Source organism: Lissotriton vulgaris, unplaced genomic scaffold (genome assembly GCF_964263255.1).
Source record: "Lissotriton vulgaris unplaced genomic scaffold, aLisVul1.2 SCAFFOLD_1642, whole genome shotgun sequence".
Taxonomy (NCBI): domain Eukaryota; kingdom Metazoa; phylum Chordata; class Amphibia; order Caudata; family Salamandridae; genus Lissotriton; species Lissotriton vulgaris.
In genome coordinates, this window is record NW_028248131.1 from 380,001 (window position 1) to 399,479 (window position 19,479).

Consider the following 19,479-nt stretch of genomic DNA (forward strand, 5'->3'; position numbering starts at 1 on the left):
ATGGACTGACGGGTAAATTATTAACAACACATAACTGCAGGACGGATAGGTTACTTTTTTACCCTTGGGTTTGGCACTACTTAGTTGTTTGTGGGGGAAGGCGGGGGTTATTACTTTTTCTTCCTCATATATCATTTTTGAGTAGTCATGCTGCATATTCATACAACCAACTGGCTTTGTGTGCAAATATGCACATGCTGGTTGTGACTTGACAGCTCAGTGGACATTGTTGTAAACTGTTACTAACATCATCTAATAAAAAAAGTTTTGCAAAAAAATGAAAGATAATGGCCACACCAAATCAAAAGTCAGGCAGATCATTCAAACGGAGGACATAACCTGGGACTGTGGGACAAAACAACAAGTAAAGAACATGGCCGCCAACACACTTGGGTCCTTTAATAAGCTGCAACCACTCAACTGCTTCTATCATCTAAAGAAAGTCAATAGAAGAGATGTCTTCCTCATCATTAAAAGTCTCTAAGATATCAGAAGAGCAACATGAAATGAAAAAATTGCATCACCATTAGTGAAGGCTGAGATTAAACTGCCCAATTCCTAACATCATTGAAAAGCTGATTTAGACAATAGTTTCCTTATTTGCGGTATTCATGTCCTTGGTTGGTTCAGTGCTTGATTCTTCAAACGTATCAGTGTACCTATAAATAATTCCGAAGGAGCCCCCCCCCATACTCATGCCCACTTTCCAATTAAAATACCTAATCACTGCAGCCCTCACAAAATTCAAGCCATCATTACATAAGCTTATACACAAGAGTAACAAATCAGTTTTACACACCTGAGTTTTGGGGATATACAAATAAAAAATACAAAAAAAACATGGCACACAGCTTGGATGTTGAGTTAGCCGGGCTTCACTTGATTGTGCCTTCAAAAGCTAAAGAGCAGGTAGAGCTGGAACGATCAGTAGTTTGCCAGTCATCCAGAAGCTGTGCAGTGTAGATCCATACACCTCAGCAGCCAATATTTGCAATCTTTCAACAAGTCCACCATGGAGCGGAGAGTGAGACAGTGTCTCTCATAACTCTGGTGTGCAGCAAGACCCTGAAGATGGCTCCATTTTTGGCAACAGTTAATCCCAACAGAACTAGTTCACCAGAATGTCCGAAGTCTGGAGCTTTTAGAGGTTTCTGACCGATCACACACCGAAGGGTAAAAGTATGATTTCTCAAAGACTGCTACCAGTGTCTAGAATCCACCAGCTCAGGAGGAAGGCTGAGCTTCTTCAGGGTCTCGTAGCCAACCACAATGACAATGGTGGAGGGAGTGGCAGAAATTATGCCAGCAGACAGGCCCTTCGTGAGGCCCCAAGGACCTTCCTCTGCCATCAGCTGTCGGAAAGTGTTTATGATGGAACTCTTACCCTCCACCTGCACCCTTGCCCGGATCACATCCATAGGGTTGGTGATAGTGGATGCTGTGGCTGCAGCTAATGGTCCAGAGACAGCCTGGAGCACTAGATGTGGACAGTCATTCGGAGCAAGCCGAGAGAGCTGTTCTGCATAGAAATGATAGAAGGGCCACCAGACGGCACTGTTTGGAATATATGTGAGCAAAGAGGCCACGTAGCCTCTGTAAAAACCCCTTAGTCCGTCTGCCTGGAAAATTTGCACCATGATGTCCTTAGTCTGTCCCAGAGCTACTGGATTTTTCCCATCGCCAGTGTGCACTCGAAAGCTTCCCAAAGTCTCCCCTTTCCGCTGCACCCTGAGGTGCTGAGAGATCATGTCAATGGGGACCGTGATGCTCTGTGCCACAAGGGAGGCAGAACCACCAGCCACTAATGATTTCACCACGTTGCTGTTAGTGTACTCCGATACATATTTGCGGGTGAGCTCATATGTTGTTACAAAGCACTGACCCGATATCAGGGTAAATGTGTTGACCAGGAAGCCCGGGTAGAAACCAGACACCCCTTCTGTCCGCAGAATCTTTAGAAAGGCATCAAATGTACCAGTGTAAAGGCTTTTCCCCTTCTGAATCTGCAGACTGGTTCGAATAAGTGTAAAGGGGTAAACTCTGACCAGAATCATCATAGTCATGCACACTCCAAAAACATAAAACACCAGCAATGTGCCTCGACGCCCCCCTCTGTACCAAACACCGGGCTCCACTCACCGGATGTCTGGGGGACGTCTCCTCTGGGGCGGCACCACTCTTCCCGGTGTGGGGCTGACTGAGGTCTCCTGCGCAGCCCGGTCCGTCACGCGCCAGGTAAGCTGCAGACGGGGAGCGGGGCTCTTTTCACACAGGAGAGCCCCCGCTGGTGCTGATCTCTGGCCTGGTCCGCTCCTGAGACTGGAACTGCGCAGCGCTGCCCACGAGCTGGAGAACAGCTTCCTCCCGTCTGGGGGAAACTGAAATGGAGCCTGCGAGGCTCTTCTTTGTCCCAGCCGGCCCCGCCCACCGTCAGGCGTGGGTGCCGGCTCCTCTCTCTCTCTCTTCTTGCGCTGCAAGGCGGGGTGGCACCCGTGTGGGCACGAGAATTGGCACAAGTGCGGCGTGGGCAGCCGCGATGAACGAAAAGCGCTCCCCAGCACTTTGTGGAAATTAAAAGCGCTTATTCAATAAACTACATCTAAAACGGCACTTCTGTGGATTTTATTCTTGCTACAGCTCCCAAGCGCTAGTTAAGCCACCAGGAAAGCAACGCAAAATAGCGGCCGCAACTCTGCAAATTTCGGATTCGGGGGCGTGTTTGGCCGTCCCCAAAAGGGGCGGGGCTTAAAAGGGGAAAGAACAGCACCAACACGCCCCCGAATCCGAAAGAGAAGGAGCTTCTTTGGAGGGACGCCTCTCTCCACCAATGGCTGGCCTCCGTTTAGGAAGCCAGCCAATGGAGGAGAGACGAGGACAGAGGCGGGTTTAAGCTGCCACACTAAGACAAATTAATTCTCCGGACTTCCGGCTGGCAAGCCAGCCTACGGTCCCTCAACCTAAAAACAGAAGCTTGTCCTTGCAGCGCTGAAAAGTAGGGTAGACAGTTGGCAGTGTTGGATCTGCTAATGCAAACCAGAAAATACCCCTGAAGGGAAAAAAAGCATTGGACACTTCCAAAAAAGGAGAGATGAAGGGCTCAGGAAAGCAGGATAAAGTTAAGGGGGGCTGGGGGGAGGGGGGGGGGGAGGGAACTGAGAAATAAAGGAAGCAGGTGTATTACAGTAGCAGACACAGCTTCAGTTGCAATCTCAGCAGCAGCTGAGATCACCCATTTTTTTCCCCACCATGGCTCTTTCTGTTGGAGGCACCGTGGACTAAGTAATGGCAAATCCTGATGGGGTTTATAAGTATGGGAGAGGTGCACAGCCTTAAAGTTTCAAAGTGGATATTCTTCCTTGTATGTTTTAAGTACACAATGTTTATATGTGGGTCAGGTGCTCCAACAGGTAACAAAGCCGTCCTGCTGTGTTTATTAGTAAACTGAAAGTTGTGCGCACTGTCACTGAGCGCATCCCTATATGTGGGCACACCATAGGTTCTAAGATATAGACTCCTATAACGTTTGAAATATAATATTCCTTTAATTCATCATGCTTGATTAGATATTCAATTCATATCCATTGCATTCTTATTTTCTTAAAGATTCCTTTTGTATACATATTCAAGATTCATTCTTAAACCCTCCAATGCATTTCGGGCTCCATAGCCCTTTGTCCAGGAGCACTATAAGCAAAAATAAATAAGATATCCCATGTAACTGATTGACTCCAGGTTTACAGTCTAATATACATATATATATATAGGTTAGTGTGCCATGTGTACATGCTATGTGCAAACCGTATTGTGTGTGAGTCACATGCTCTAAAAAAACGTGAGTCGCAAAAAAGTGAAGCCGACGTGGTATGTGAACCTGAAACCTAACAATATGGTGAATATAGTACTTACACAAACTCAGGCGTAGTGAGCTGTTGAGTCCTAGATTGAAATAATAACGGGGTGATTAAGATCAAGGTGTTCCCTCAATGCGGGATTACAACCAAAGTTATGTTGACGAGCGTAGTGCTACTTACTTGGCAAAGGCTTCGCGTTTCTAAACAGTTGAAATCCAGCCTCCGGTGTGAACCGCGGTACTCTCCGTAAACGAGTGATGTGTGTCAGTAATCCCGGAAGTATCGGTATATCTCCTGTGATGTGGTCACGTGATCGGCTATTCGTGCCACGGGTTAAAAAAATCAAAAACGGACTATGGCAGCCGGGTGCCATATTGGGTGTGGGGGTGTGTGGTGTGAACATGCTATAGTGAAACGTAAACAAACAGCGCCTATGTCACAGAGTTATCAGCAAATATGTAAACAATACAAGTTTAAACAGTTGGCAGCAAAGATAGTTAGTCAGAGTACCATAAATATGGTTAAATGAAACAACTGAATTCTGTCCGATCATTAAGCCCAAAGGGCTTCATTGATTGTAGGCGATATATCCAAGCTATCTCGCGTTGGAGTAAGGTTCTGTTATTGTCTCTTCCTGATGGGGAACATAATGACTTGAATGAGGGTGTCAATAGCATAGTGAAGAATACGCCTGGCACAGATGGTCCTTCAAACAAGATAGAAGCTCTATACAAAAGGACAAATTCAGGCAACTTGCTTGCAGGTAAGCCCTAACCCGATAAGCCCCGACCCGGAGTGTGTTCCAGGGGAGGGGCTGATAATGACAATATTAACCGCAAGATTCTGGGGCTAAAAAAACAAACACCCTCAATTAAGGCGATTGGGCACCATTATCCTGCTAAACCATCACCGGCTTTGAATAATTTGGATACATTAATCAAAGGGGCTACAGGGTTTTAAGGGCTGGAAGATTCCCAGGACCTGGGGGATACATTTTTCTCATTAACTGATGGTTCTGAAATCAGTTCATCTGATTCAGAAATTGGGAGTAATGCTCGGCTTTCCAGCTCTAGCCAGAATAGCCAGCAAGCAGGAACTGGGAGGGTGGTTAGAAGGAAACTACTTTCCAGGAAAAACAGATACCCCCCCACTCATCTGAGCAGACTGTTGATGAAATTGCGAGGCACAATGTAAAATCTGCTTTGAAATGGGATTATTCCTATACACAAAGTTTATCCTGATCCCTCGGAGCAGGAGGAAGTATCCAGCAATGCAAAGACAATACAAGTGGAAGAGCCATCTCTGAAATTAATCTTTGAATCCATCAAGAAACTTCAAGAAGAGACTGGAAAGAAAAATCGGCTTGCAACTAAAAAAGATGGCTAAAGCTTGTGTACCAAAAAATCATAAAAGTGGGATGGACACTCGTAACCGCGTTACCTTGGTTTCCTACTTAAAAAAACCCTCCTAAACACGGTGAGTTAGATCTTATGGGCGTTATATCTTTTTCTCCGCCCTACACTCGTGTTACGGCATAGTCATAGGGTTTGATAAGTTGTAATGTATGCCCAACTCAAACCTGAGGTAACCTCTGGTCCAGCGCGGTCGCGTCCAGAGAAATTCGGTGCCCACAAAAATCAAAAATTAAAAAACAAGCTTACATCTGTAAAAAACTTTAATAAATCAGATGGTGCCTGTCTCTAAAAAGAATCGGGTATAACACACGGACCGTGCTACTAGATCCCGTTATATCTCTTTACTAAATGTCAACATGTTTCTGCTCTCCTTCGACCAGCCGGGTCTGCAGAGCATTCATCAGGACGTTTAAAATAAAGCAATACTTACACCATTTGTGTAGTATATTTCTGTGGGTATTTTGTTCACCACAAATTAATTTGTTGAGGTTACGCTTGTACCTGTAACACAAAAACATATGCATGTAGGCAATATGGACATACACTCATTCATTGTAATATTAACAAAAATTATTCCTTCATTTTAGGGAACGATCTTCTTAAAAAATTGCTTCACTGCGCCATAACTAGACTGGTTCGGTGGGGGCATGGTGAACTAATTAGGTCTATGCTAGGTGGAAAAACGATTTCTAATATTGTAATATCTTATCTGTTGTGTGGGGAGGTTAGGTGGGTAATTGCACTCCGAACACAGTTCATTTCCAATTTCATGTACATGGCGCCTCCACTAAGGCAAGGGTAAGTCTCTCAATGCTGACTATTCATTTGTCCAAAAGTCAGCCTGTTATGGGGAGACCGAGTATTGTTGCATATATCAATTTGACGTGTATAAGAAAACGAATGGAGTTTATGCCCATTACAGTGTTTCTGACGTCGAGTTTATATGTACTTTTGAACGTCCATAATGTAAATATAAAGACATAACTCGGCAGGTTTCTCATATGCGGCATACATTTTTTTAAGACATTAAACACCCCGTCCCAGCGTCACTGTTCTTATCTCATTAATGTATCAAAGGGTACAGTTACCTCTTTTTACTTTGATGAGGTATCAACGGGTCACAGGCTGTAAAGATAAAGTATGTGCAGCGTTGAGAATAATGCCAAAGAACGCTAAAATCTAAACGTGTGTCGTAAAGTTTACTCACCCGCGTTCGGACTTTCTCCGGCGTTAGTGCTGACTCTGCCCCTGGAAACGGAAGCTCCGTTCCGGAGGGCCTTTTAAGCAAAGATAGAGATAGATAGAGGACTCTCTGCGCTATATCGTAACAACAACTAACTTTATTGGTCTCGCATCTCTGTGTAGACATGAATACAAAACTATTGGCTGCAGAAGAGTGAACAGCAACTTTAGAAGATGATGTGGCTATGGTACAATCCCAGGCAGAATCGCAAGGGGCACAATTAACATATATCAAATGGAAGTTGGAAGACTTCTAAAACAGGCAGCAGAGAAATAACTTAAGAATTCTAGATATTAAAGATGGGGTAGAAGGAAACTATATTTGAACCTACAAGCTGAACTTATTGAAGGGAGCCTTTCCGAAAATCCAGTGTTGGAATTGAGACCTAGAAATACAGCGGGTGGACTGTTTCCATTGACCCACGCAATGGAAAAATCCCGAAGCCAACAGCAATTCTAATTTATTTTGAGAACTACATGCTCCAGGAAGAAGTGTTTGCAAAAGCGTGCCCTGATGCCAAACGAACGTGTGAGGACCAGTCTTTCTTCGTTAGACCAGATTTTTGTCATCTCACAGTGGAGTGACTGAGGAGACTCAGACAGTTGATATAACCAGGTCAAGCTCAGAGGGGCCAAAGCATACCTGATGAATCCGGTGTGCCTGAAAATTATCAAAACACTACAAGAGTTTTTTCCTCGGAAATCCACGCAAAAGAATACATGGATAAACTGACAACTAGCTCATATTGCTAGAATGGTCGCCTCGGCTTGGTAAACATGATGTTCGATGTCAGATTAAGAGACTCTAGGTGGGATATCTTTAAAAAATAGGTATAAACAAAGTAGTATGATCTGGTTAGTGGCAAGGGGGCCCCAGCACAGGTTCCATCACTTAGACCTTTAGATCCGCTTGTCTCACAGTATAGGTGGAGGGAGGGGGTAGGGATGTCCCAGGGGTGGGGGAGAAGGGATGGGGTCAGGCTTGTGAAGGGCGTGGACATGGTAGAAAAGCAAAAAACGCCAATGCATGAGGAAACCAGAGAGGTTGAAGAAAGGGAGAAAGTGCTAGGTCCTTCTAATGAAGTGCAATTAGTATACAGATAGAGACAATACATATAAGTGGGCTGAATGACCCGGTAAAGCGTCAGAAAATCAAAGAACAGATACGCATGTTGACTTAGTATGTATGCAGGAAACTCATATTGAGGGCAGTAGAAAAAAATCTATTAGGAGCAGTTGGGGTTTCAACTGATAGCATACACTATGCAAGGGTCTAGACCTAGGGGGGTAGCTATGCGTTCAGATTTACTCTTTGTTCAATTTATGGCTTCACATGTGATGTTCCAGATCTATCTGGAAGTCTACCTTTCACAGTAACTTTTGCTAAATGTCTAAATACATCGGCTCAAACGCTGAATCGAAGTTATGTTGGAACATTTTTTAAATTCCAAATCAAAGCAAGGACCTTTCTTGATAGGACTTTCTAAAAGCCTTCCATGAATGCTCTTTTGACTTTCACTCTAAAATAGGTGAATGCCATTAATTTTCCAAGCAATCTGCAATAGCAGCTTAACAAATTCACACTGATGAGTAGGTCATGCTGGATATTTGTAAAGAAGGTACTTGATATGTACCTTACAGTGCAATATTTTGCATTGTTTTTCAAACTTCGCTTAAGTAGTAAAGTGTCTTGATTCCACAGCAATGTTCATAAATTTAGGGAGCTGTAAATATCCAAACCCCAGTATCTCAGGTGGCAAATAGTCAGTATTATGGACTCTGTATTTGAAAGCAAGAGTTTCTCTTGCTCTTAACTCCTCATTCTTCATGATTCTGTAACCCGCTACATTAATTTAACCAACTCTTTAACAGGAGGGAGAAGACAAAGTTACTTGTCAGTATGGTGCCCAAAGTGTTGGTACCTTTCATGGTCTCTTTTGCATATATCCAGTCATCGGGCTGTGAATCCTTAGTATTTCTACTGCCTCAATTAACTCTACCAGACTACACAGTCTAATGCTCTCATTATCTGACCCAAACTTTAGTCAATGTATGGACTGACTTCCAAGTAGCAGCCTTACAAATCTCCGAAATGGGTAGATTACGAAGCACAGCTGCAGTAGCTGCCTTTCCTTTGGTAGAATTAGATTTAAGATACAAGAAACAATCCATCTGGAAATGGATTGTTTATAAGTGGCTAGACCTGTACGGAGAGAGACATAATTTACAAATAACTGATCTGCTCTCCTTAGATCCTTAGTTTTGTCCAGATAACATTTCAAAACCCTTCTTACATCCAGGAAATGAAGCGATCTCTACGCTGGAGAAGATGGATGCTGGAAAAAAGTAGGCAAGGGAATAGTTTCGTTTACATGAAAATCCGAAATTACCTGAGGGAGGAATTTTGGATGAGTCCTCATAACCACTTTAGATGTATGGAAAACCGTGTAAGGTTCTCTACAGCAAAGGGTCTGAATTTCACTAACCCTGCAGGCAGAGGTGATAGCCACAAGGAAAGCGGTCTTCCAAGAAAGGGGCTCAAGAGTAGCCATATGAATGGGTTTAAAGGGCTCTTGCATTAGCAGAGAAAGCACCACATTAAGCTCCATCTTTAATGCCAGGAATTCTGAAAAAGGAAGTTTGTGAAGGGCATTTCCTGTAAACAGTTAAGGATGCCAAGTGAACCTTAATGGAAGAAAATTGGAAGCCAGATTGTGCTAGATGAAGTAAGTATGGAAGGATGACATCTTCCTGGCAAGAGGTAAGGTCCTCATTTCTCAATGAGCACCAAATACAGAATCTCTTCAGTTTATGAGCCTAAGCGGAGCATGTGGATGGCCGCTTAGCTTCCTTAAGAATGTCCATGCAGTTTTGAGGTAAGTTTGAGTGTCCATACTGCACTAGCTCAGGAGCCACGCTGCCAAATTTAAAGAGGAGAGGTTGGGGTGTACCATCTGTCCTCCAAACTTCGTTAGTAAGTGTGTTTTGCAAGGCAGCCTGAGATGTGGACAGATAGACCGGTGAAGGAGGTCTGAACCACCATTGACATGGCGATCACAGATTGAGCAGTTTGGGCGTAGAGGGGAACGCATAAGGAAGCAACTAAATTCCTTACAAGACCACAGAAAGACAATCCCCTGATGAAGGCGTAGAACGCCAAAAGGCATTCGGTTCAACTGTGATGTACGACACAGATGTCTGTGATAAACACATAAGAAATGTTTACGGATGAAAGAAATAAAAACATTAAAACAGAACCTGATTTCAAACAAAAACAAATGAAGAAATTATTTTTGATGTGAATGGAGCTGTTTTTAAACAGCATATATCTAGTACCCAGGGAGACAGCACTACATTCCGTAGCACTGCAACCTCATACATTAGTAACTTCACTCCTAGTGGGGAGTGATTCCCAGGAGCACAGGAGAAACATAAAAAGGAGGAAAACATAAGGCAGTGCACGACTAACGCCAAAAGTCTGTATGCCACTATTGACATGGCCATTCCGGGGCTATAAGAATCATCTTGGCTCATGATTGAGAGAGCTTGATGAGAACTGCTGGGATCAGGGGTACTGGAGGAAAAGCTTAGAGAAATATGCCTGACCAGTTGATCCATAGGGCATTCCCCAGGGTTCCCAGTTGATAGAACCTGGAGGCAAAGCTTTTGCATTTGCTGTTCTCTTCAGGGATGAAAAAATCTACCTCTAGAGGAACCCATTTTTTTATATGTCTTGTACCACGTCTTCGTTTAGGACCCACTCGTGATCTTCCTGAAGGAGTCTGCTTAGAGTCAGCCTGAGCATTCTGAACACTTGGGAGATGGGTCGCTGTTATGGTCAGGTTTCTGGCTAGAAGCCACTTCCATATGGCCTTGGCTTCTGAGACAATGGTCTAGATCTCGAGCCTCCCTGCTTGTTGAGGTAGAACATTTTTGTTGTATTGTCTGTCTGTATAAGCAGGGAGTTGGCATGGAATGATGGCCGAAAAGCTTTCAGAGCCAAATGAACAGCTAGCAGCTCTAGCAGATTGATGTGGAAGTGGATTCTTTGTGTGAACATCTGCCCTGAATTTGAAGGTGATCTGTATGGGCTTCCCATCCCAGGAGAGAGGCATCCATGACTATAGTTTGAATCAGTAAATCCTTGTGAAAAGGAGTTCCTCGTAGCAGATTGGTGGGCGGACACTACCATTTGATGGACCGGAGGGCATGTTGTGACAGTTGAATCCGGTCTTCCAAATCCTCCGTTCGCTGGTCCCACTGGTCCTCCAGACATTCTTGCAGGGATCTCATATGGAGATATGCGTTCGGTGTGAGGAATATGCAAGACACCATGGAGCCCAGAGGAGAGGAGACCTTCCTGACAGTCTGGTGCGGCATGAGCCTGAGCTTTCTGAAGCATCTATAAGTGTCTCTCCTCCGAAGGATGCACGTTTGCCGTGAGAGTATCGATGAATGCTCCCAGATATTGTAGGCACTGTACAGGCGTTGAGGTAGACTTAGTTTGATTCATGTGATGTCCCAATCAAAGGAGATGTTCGGCGGTCCAATTGAAATATATTTGAGCCTCCTGTTACGTGGATGCCTTTATTAGCCGAACGTCTAGATAGAGGTAGATGAACACACGGTTTCCTCAAATGTGCAACCACCACCGCCACGCACTTGAGAAGGACCTGGGTGCTGACTTCAGGCCAAACGGAGGCACACAGTATTGGTAGTGGTTGTTTCCCACTGCAAACCTCAAGAACTAGCAATGTTTCTTTATGATGGGGATAGGGAAGTATGAGTCTTGCAGGTATATTGCGCATAACAAATCCTTCCAATGTGGTTGAGGATAGATCTGATGTAATGCTAACATCCGGAATCTTTCTCTCCAAATCCATTTGTTGGCCTCCCTTAGATCAAGAATGGGTCTGAACTCGTTCTTGTCTTTCTTTTTGACGAGAAAGAATCTTGAATACAGACCTTTGCCTCGTTGCAGCGAAGGAACAGGTTCTACTGCCTGTTTTCGCAAGAGAATGTTGACTTCTGCTTGTAATTGCGATCTGTGGAATCTTGACTGTTTTGTGGAATCTTGACTGTTTTGGAGGCACTGATGGTGGAGGGCTGGTGAATCGTAGAGAATATCCATTGCGCACATGTAGGAAACTGGCTCTATATATACTACACCAAAATGAGGTATAGTGTGTATAGAGTACAGGTGACCCCAGAGGTAGGCAGAGGTGAAAGTTAGACAGAACCATACTCTCCATTTGTGGTAGAGTGGTCGAGCAGTAAGGCAGTATCAGAGGACAGTGTTAAGCATTTGTGCTTAAGTTTCTTTGCGCCTGGCAAGGACTACTCAGCGGAGTGCATGGTAAGTAGTTGATCACCCTCTTGCAGAGAGGAAGGCCCGCTGGGAACAGCCCGCAGAGACCCACACCTGACGCCAAAATGGCAAACAATTAAGACGAAGAAGGGAGACGGCTGGGCGTGAACAGCCGGTGAGTGTTCCCCATTGACTGAGGGAAATACGAACAAGCGAAGCGACAAGGAGGACTTAAGCCCCATTTAGAACAAGTGCAAACAGGCTTCGTAAAGCAGAATTTAACTACCTCTATAACTGACCCTAACATGGCAGCCAGTCCCTGCTTAGCCCCGCATGTAGTGGGAATAAACAGGAAAAGTGAAGATCACCTCCCTACACTCAGTGGGGACTGGAGATCTAAGCAGTGCTAAAGAGGCTGCTGAGGGGCTACAAGGAAGCACTGTGTGGACCCAAGTAAGCAATGCGCTATGAGAGATCCTCAAGCAAGAGTGATATAGTCCAATCTCCCCATCAATAGCCAGGAGTAAACTACAGGAAGTGATGAGTATACACTGCAGAGATGAGGACTATGGGTCAACCATGAGATGCGAGCCTACACAGCACCAAGGTAGAGATTACACCAGGACTTAGACCTTGTGGAACTTTCCTCGGACAGGGGAGACCTAGCTTTTTGGCCGATGCCCGGTGGAGCTACCTGATGGCTAAAGAGGAGATGGGTTGTGGATTTCCCCCTCGGCCGTCACCTACCCAGCCAGACTTTGGGCAAATTTTCCTTCGTCTCTCTCTCCCCTTCCCCTTCACCCTACCCCTCTATGCTCCATTCATCTTGTTTTACTATGATCTCTAAATGTTCTCCAGAGGAGACCTAGGTATTTGATTGATGCCCGGTGAAGCTACCGGATAGGTATTGAGGAGATGGGCTGTGGTCTTCCCCCTCTGCCGTCACCTACCCAGGGTAGCAGACTTTTTTTTTTTTTTTTTTTTTAAACCTTTATTGACATTTAAACCAAATACAAATATGGGCCTACAACCCCGGGGGCCGGCCGCTAAGCAGTTAGATTAACAGAGAGCAATTTTAATCACATGCAGCACCTCGGGAGCAGAATCTCCATGCTAGCGTACTCTTGGCCACTGAACAGCACAATTAGAAAAACAGGATATAAAAGGTTTTCATTTTATAATATAAGATGGGAGGATCAGGTGCCGAACAATTTCCTAGCAGCGAAGATGGCAGGCAGAATAGTAAACGTATCGACAATAAACAGAAAGCTATCAAATCAATGGCGCTGAAACAAGAGGTCAGGATGTGAAAGAATATTACGGTCAATTCGCGCCTGCAGTTACCTGCCCTAAGACCCAAAAAACACCACGAAAATTGAGGCACAGATGAAAAAAGCAGGGATTGATACCAAAGGAAACCCACTGCACTGACCCAGAAAGAAAAAGACAAAGAAAGATGAGAAGAGAAAAAAGGCCATAGAAACAAAAATAAAAACGAAAGATCCGAAAGTGTGGGCCAACAGTGTCCAGGATGGGGGAAGCAGTGAAATGCTCCGATAACTGTAGGACAATGTTTCCGAGAACTTAACACCTTCGACGCTCATGACGAGCTCAGCTCGTCATGAGGTACACCTCTGGTACATTCATGCCGAGCTGAGCTCGTCATGAAGAATGGAAATAATTCAAAGTCAGCACAGGAGGGGAATACCATCAGCATTGAAGGTGTTAAGAGAGTCACCAATCTCAGCACACACGATGAAGTCCGTTTCTTCGGGGGCAGGCACAGCTTCCAGCATCGGGTCCAAACACACCAGTGGGGCTTCCAACAGGGGGCAAGTCGGCTGCCGGGTTTCAAGGAGCAAGTCAGGGCTCGTTCCCGGTCCTATGATTCCATCTGTTGCCGACAGCCAATGATTGACCTGGGCCCTCACCATCGCGTGAAGCGCCGCAACTTCAGCCATTACCCTCCGCAAGGAAGGGCCACATTGAGTCCGCTCCGCCGGGTTCCATTCGGCCGCAGGCATAACGATCCCCACGGAGAGGCTCTCTCCGGGGCAGGATACAACGGAGCAGAAACAGGCCGTGAGGGACGGGTCAGCAACATTCAGCAACGCGCTGCGGAACCCCTACCCCGGGGCACCAGCGGTGCTAGTGCCGGGCCTCCGGGCCGGACCCCCGCGAAGCAGCACCGCGCACCACCCGTCGCCTCACCTCAGGTACAGCACCAGGCAGCAGATGGTTGCAAAGTAGTTCAGAGAAATTTTCGAAAGTTCCAGGGACCGGACCCAACCACCCTCGGCAGTCCGTTGTTGTTCACTTTGGACCCGGGTAGACCAAAAATCGAGACCCCGGCTTCCAGTCTGAGTTAGGCCTCAAAACATTTTCGATGTTACTTCACACCAGAACATCAGAAAAATTCAGCGATCACACCATCGGGATGCAGACTGGTTCACCCACACGAATCCGGGGCAGGAGATCAGGATATTCGACAGGATAAGCGAGCGGAGAACGGGGGTCAGCGGAGCCGGGAGACTATGCGGCCATCTTGGTTGGTGTCGTAGCTCCTCCCCCGGGCAGACTTTTCTTAGTCTCTCCGCCTTATCTCCCTCCCTGTTACCCTTTTACTTTTCCCCTTACCCTTCGAAATGAAACAACTGAAGTAATTTGTAACTAATGTATTCTCTGTAACTATGTGTAACCTGTAAGCTATGTAACTTTACTCATGTAAAGCGCTCTGATACCTCCAGGTCTTGCCAGCGCTATATAAAACTCAAGTAAATAAAATTCAAGCAAAATAAATGTACACACTCAGTCAGCAAATGAATTCACACACAAGAACTCAGCTCTAGGCCAATTATTTTTGTATAAAAAATATACAGTTATTTTAGAAAGAAGCAAGCCTGGCACAGGTAAGCTGGAAGTACTTTACAGTAATAAGTTGCTGAAGAATATTTTTAGATTTCAAAACTCCACACTTAGAAACTTTTTGGAAGAAAATTGTCAATGTTATCCTAAGGAGGAAAAACAGGTTATTGGTTCACAGGTAAGTTATCGACTGTGGAAGTAAAGGTTCTGGGATTAGACTCAGGGATCCCTCAGGCTCAGTGATGCACTCTTGTTACACCCTCAGCGGCACTAAGGCAGACGGGTGCAGAGTGTTGAGGCCCAATGTTATCCAATGGGGATGGGGGGCCTCTGGTTGGTGGCTGCCGGCAAGCAGGCCACTGGGTTGTGGGAGCAAAGCTCCTAGGGTTTAGGTCAGGGCAAATGGGTAAACAAAGTAGCACAAAAGGTGCACCATCAGCAGTACTGAGGTGGCCGGGTGCAGAGTGCTGTTTCGAGGTCGGGGGCCCTGTTTTCTATAGAGAACCTCTAGTTTGCAAAAGCACTCCAGTCAGGAAGACAAAGGACGTCTGGGTGCGACCACCACTTTGAGAGGTAAGTTGGGAAGTTAAGGGTTGGTTAGGCACCATTGGTTTAGGCACACAAGGCCGTGGGGAGTTCGGTGCAGGGGTGCCTTTTTGGGGTTGGTTCTTCCTACCAACTCCTGGTCGAGGTTAGTGGGGCCTTCTGGATTTACGCTGCAGGCATTGGCTGGAGGCTTGAGGCAGGTCAGGGGTCTCCGGATCTCAGGTCAAGATCGCCAGGGTGACCTCCTCGTGGTGTTTTCCACTTAGGTTCGGGCCGGGTGCAGAGTGGGCTTCGTTTGCAGTTTCTGGCTGCTGCCAGAGGTTGCTGTTTGCTTCTACCGTGAACACCGGATTTGTTCAGTCTTTGGAAGTGAAGGCAGGCAGGTCCTCCGGGGTTCGAGGTTGCTGGCTGCAGGACACACCGGGATTTCGCAGGAGCAGGTTCAAGGGGAGACAGGGCTGTAGGGCTGGGGCCAAGTCAGTGGGCCTCATCCTCTTGTTAGCTGGCTGCACGGCTGTTCTGACCTTTTTTTCCTCTAGTCGTTTCTGGATCTGAGGAAGCAAGGTTCAGGGTGACCCCTAAATACTAGATTTAGGGGCGTTGAAAGGTAGGTAAAAGGCAGGGAGCAATGGGTCCCTTCCCTGGGGTGGGAACACCCCCTATCGTGCCACCCTCCAGTGGGAGGGGGGCAGGAGCCTCTCCATGGTTGGTTGGGCCCCCGTATCCTCAAGATGGCGGGGACTTGAAGTTGTGCTTCACCTAGCCTCCCCCACCTGAGGGGTGGAGTTGGCAGAGGTGGGCACACCTCTTCACTTGTTTTTCCTGCCGGCTCTTCAGCCCAAAGTGGGGAGTAGAACCAGTGGGTACCCGTTCCTGAAAGCAGCAATTGGTCTGGGGAGGCTCACAAAATGAATCATGCCTTTGAAGCTTCCCCTTCGTGAACCCTGCCCATTATGGGGGAGGAGGCTTAGCACCTCGTCCCAGGATGTGCATGGTTTCAGGCTCCAGAGAGCAGCAGGCTCTCGACACAGGGGTCCAGAAACTAGTCTGGTGGTGGCAGCCACTTAGTGGGGTCACTAGAAGTGGGTCGAGTTTCAGGGGGCATCTCTAAGATGCCCTCTGTTGTGCATTTTACATTAAATCCCACACGGACATCAGTGTGGGTTTAATGTGCTGAGAAGTTGGATACCAAACTTCTCAGTTTTCAGGGTAGCCATTATGGTGCTGTGGAGTTTGTAATGACAAGCTCTCAGCACCATATACACTTAATGGCAGCACTACACTTACAATGTCTAAGAATGGTCTTAAGACACTGTAGGGGTTCAGGGCTCATGCACCTGTATCCTCACCACTGGCATAGGGCACCTAGCTGGAGAGGTGCCTGATCAATGCCATGTCTACTCTTCACTTTGTTCTGCACCAAAACACGCAGCCTGCAAAGGCAGTGTGTGTGTGTAAAGGTACAGGACCTCTAAGGTTGGCACAATAAGTGCTGCAGCCCTTAGAGGTCCTCCCTGGTCACAGTGCCCTGGGTACCTGTGGTTCCATTTACCAGAGGCTGACCTGTGGCCAGAGATGCCAATGCGCTAGTTTGGGGGAAAGATCACAGGCCCTGGGAACTGGATTGGCAGGGACCGAGGGCACACCAAGAAAAATTGCTTCAGTAGTCTGGCAAAAAGTGGTGGGGTTACTGCAACAGAAACCCACTTTCCTACAGCACAATATTCAGAACCCAACTGTCGTGTGTGATTATTTGCCACTCGGCCAAGAAATGTTGAATGCTTCCCCCTACTGGAGTGGGCAACGGAAGAGGGGGAAGGCATGATTCAGGGTTTGGGGCCAGTAGGCATCTTGCCTACTTGTGAAGTTTGTTTTCCTGACCTTCCTCTAGGTTGTCTTTTTAGAAGGTTGGTAGGATCGTTGATACGATTGCTGTGTACCGACTGTTGAACCGGATACCATAGAGGGGTTTGAACCCTCTGTGTTAAATATGGTCTTCAGAAAGGACTTCAAGATCCTCACTGATCCTTGGGTCTCTCGAGACCCACTGCTTTCAATGTTTCCATTTCCGCTTTCATGTGTGCCGTCTCCTCTTCTGCATGAGATCTGAAGAGTGTAGTGCAGGAGAACGGAAGATTCAGGATGTGCTGCTGCGCTTCCTGCTTCAAATAAGTCAAGCGAAGCCATGAATGCAGTCTGAGTGCCACTCCATGACAATATCCATGCTCAGCCAGGAGAGATGTGTCTGCAGCATCGCTAATTACTTGGTTAGAAACCGTAAGTCCTTCCATTAAGATCTCATTAAAATCCTCCCTTTTATCGCTAGGTAGATGTTCAGGAACATGTTGGAGACTCCCACAGTGCTCAGTCATATCTACCTAAAAGCGCTGAAGCAAGAGCAGCTTTCATGGAAGTCGCTGCTTTGTTGCACACTTTTCTTCCCACTGAGTCAATCATACGGCTTTTTTTATCGGGTGGAACTGTAGATATTGGAGCCTTAGTATGTTGCTTTTTAGCAGCCACCACAATGACTTGAGTCTGGGGTGGATCAGTCCTTAGGAATGTGGGATCCTGTTCTGGAGGGCGATACTTCTTTTGCAGCCTGGATGGAGCTGGCTTAATGGAAGAGGGTGTTAGAAAGAGTTCCATTGCTGGTTCCAAGAGGCCTAGCACCAAAGGAAGCAAAGGACGAGATGCTTGTCTTTGTTGTAAAGTCTCAAATATCACGGAAGTTGATGGCGTAGGAATGGACATTGGAATGTTCAATTTAGAAGCCCCTCGAACCAAGATTTCCTGAAAAGTAGAAATATCAACTGTGAAATCCTTTGGGGAGGAGAGTCCAATAAAGTAGTGGTGGGGGGGGGGGGGGGGAATATCTTCCTGTACTTTTAGAGGAAGTGTCCCTGGTGTGCTTAGAACGAGATCTTCCACCGTGATGTCGGCGGGGAGAATGAGTAGAGGAACGTCTATGTTGATGAGAACAATCCCTCGTATGAGACCTTGTCCTTGGCCTTTGTGGAGGAGGCAAAGGAGGTGTAGCCGGCTGAGGAGTAATATAGGCAGCCTAGGTTGATCATCTGGACGAGGAGGAGGAGACTGAGCAGGTGATATGGTCCTAGACGGAGAGTATGAACGGGAATACTCCGAATCCAACGAGTAGTTTAGTCTCCTTTTCCGAGCCTCCTGGGGAGCCACCTATTCCACAGGAGAATTAGCTTTCCCCCTCAACGTCTATTTACTAGTCGGCGGCGAACTTAGACGTCGTCTCGAAAGAGAACTTCCTATCGACGTCGACTGCAGACTTTTTGAAGTAGACCGAGTCAGTGATCGACGTGTTTTTCTTGAAGTCGAATGACAGTGTCTTCGACGTCGATAGGCTTTGGTGACTTTGATCGACAGCGAAGAGTCTACGCCGATTGGCAGTAATGTGTTGAAATCGATGAACGTCGAGTGATGCAATGTTCTCGACGGCAATCTTGGTACCGTCTGTGGTGGGCTACTCGACACGGAACAAGTTATCGCCGCTGGCGTAGCCACTGCCAAAGACCTTCTCCTAGACGTTGCATGCAGACTCGAGCCAGAGCCCAGGGTCGCCAGCTAACAGGTTGCCGCTGCTCCTCAGTAAGTCGTAGCCTTCAACATAGACCGGCATGGATGCCATTTTTCAGCTCTTCTTCTGCTAGCTTCTTTCTCTTCAAGATGAAGTTGGGACCTTTTGTAGTCTATTTAGTTAGGCTGCATTACTGTCTTTTCTATCTCTTAAGTGTCTTTACAGGCCTTCCTGAAGAAAGGCGAAAAATATCCTATTAAGAAGATATATCTAAAGATGTGCTCCGGGGTCCCTGCACGTGGGCGGGACTATTCAAGTGCTTATGACTATACATGAAAATCCCCTGCAAGAGAACGTAACCTTCTAAGACATTTGGTGAATTGTCGACATGTGAATAGGCTCAAAAGGTTCGTTCCTACATTAGTGCTGGAAACCCAGTACTTGGTTCCCATAATGAGGGGGGATTTCTGACTGGAGAAAACCTGTGCGACAGACCTTTCAACAACTACTTGATTATCCTGGATGAATATAATAAAGGTGTGCCTGGTTCTCTCCTATCTAGACATAGCAGATAAATGTACCTTAGGACAATTATGGAAGGATATTTAAGACCCAATCTTGCTCACATAAGCAAGTAAGGAACACAGGAATTGGTGCAGCACCATACTTTAGTTTATATAGTCAAACCTTTTAGCCTAGGCT

General features: G+C 46.3%; 1 pseudogene; it reads right to left on the reverse strand.

Moving 5' to 3' along the window:
• Window positions 1–1,073: 1,073 nt before the first annotated feature.
• LOC147664926 (solute carrier family 25 member 44 pseudogene) lies at window positions 1,074–17,599 on the reverse strand (annotated as a pseudogene).
• Between the last annotated feature and the right edge of the window lie 1,880 nt (window positions 17,600–19,479).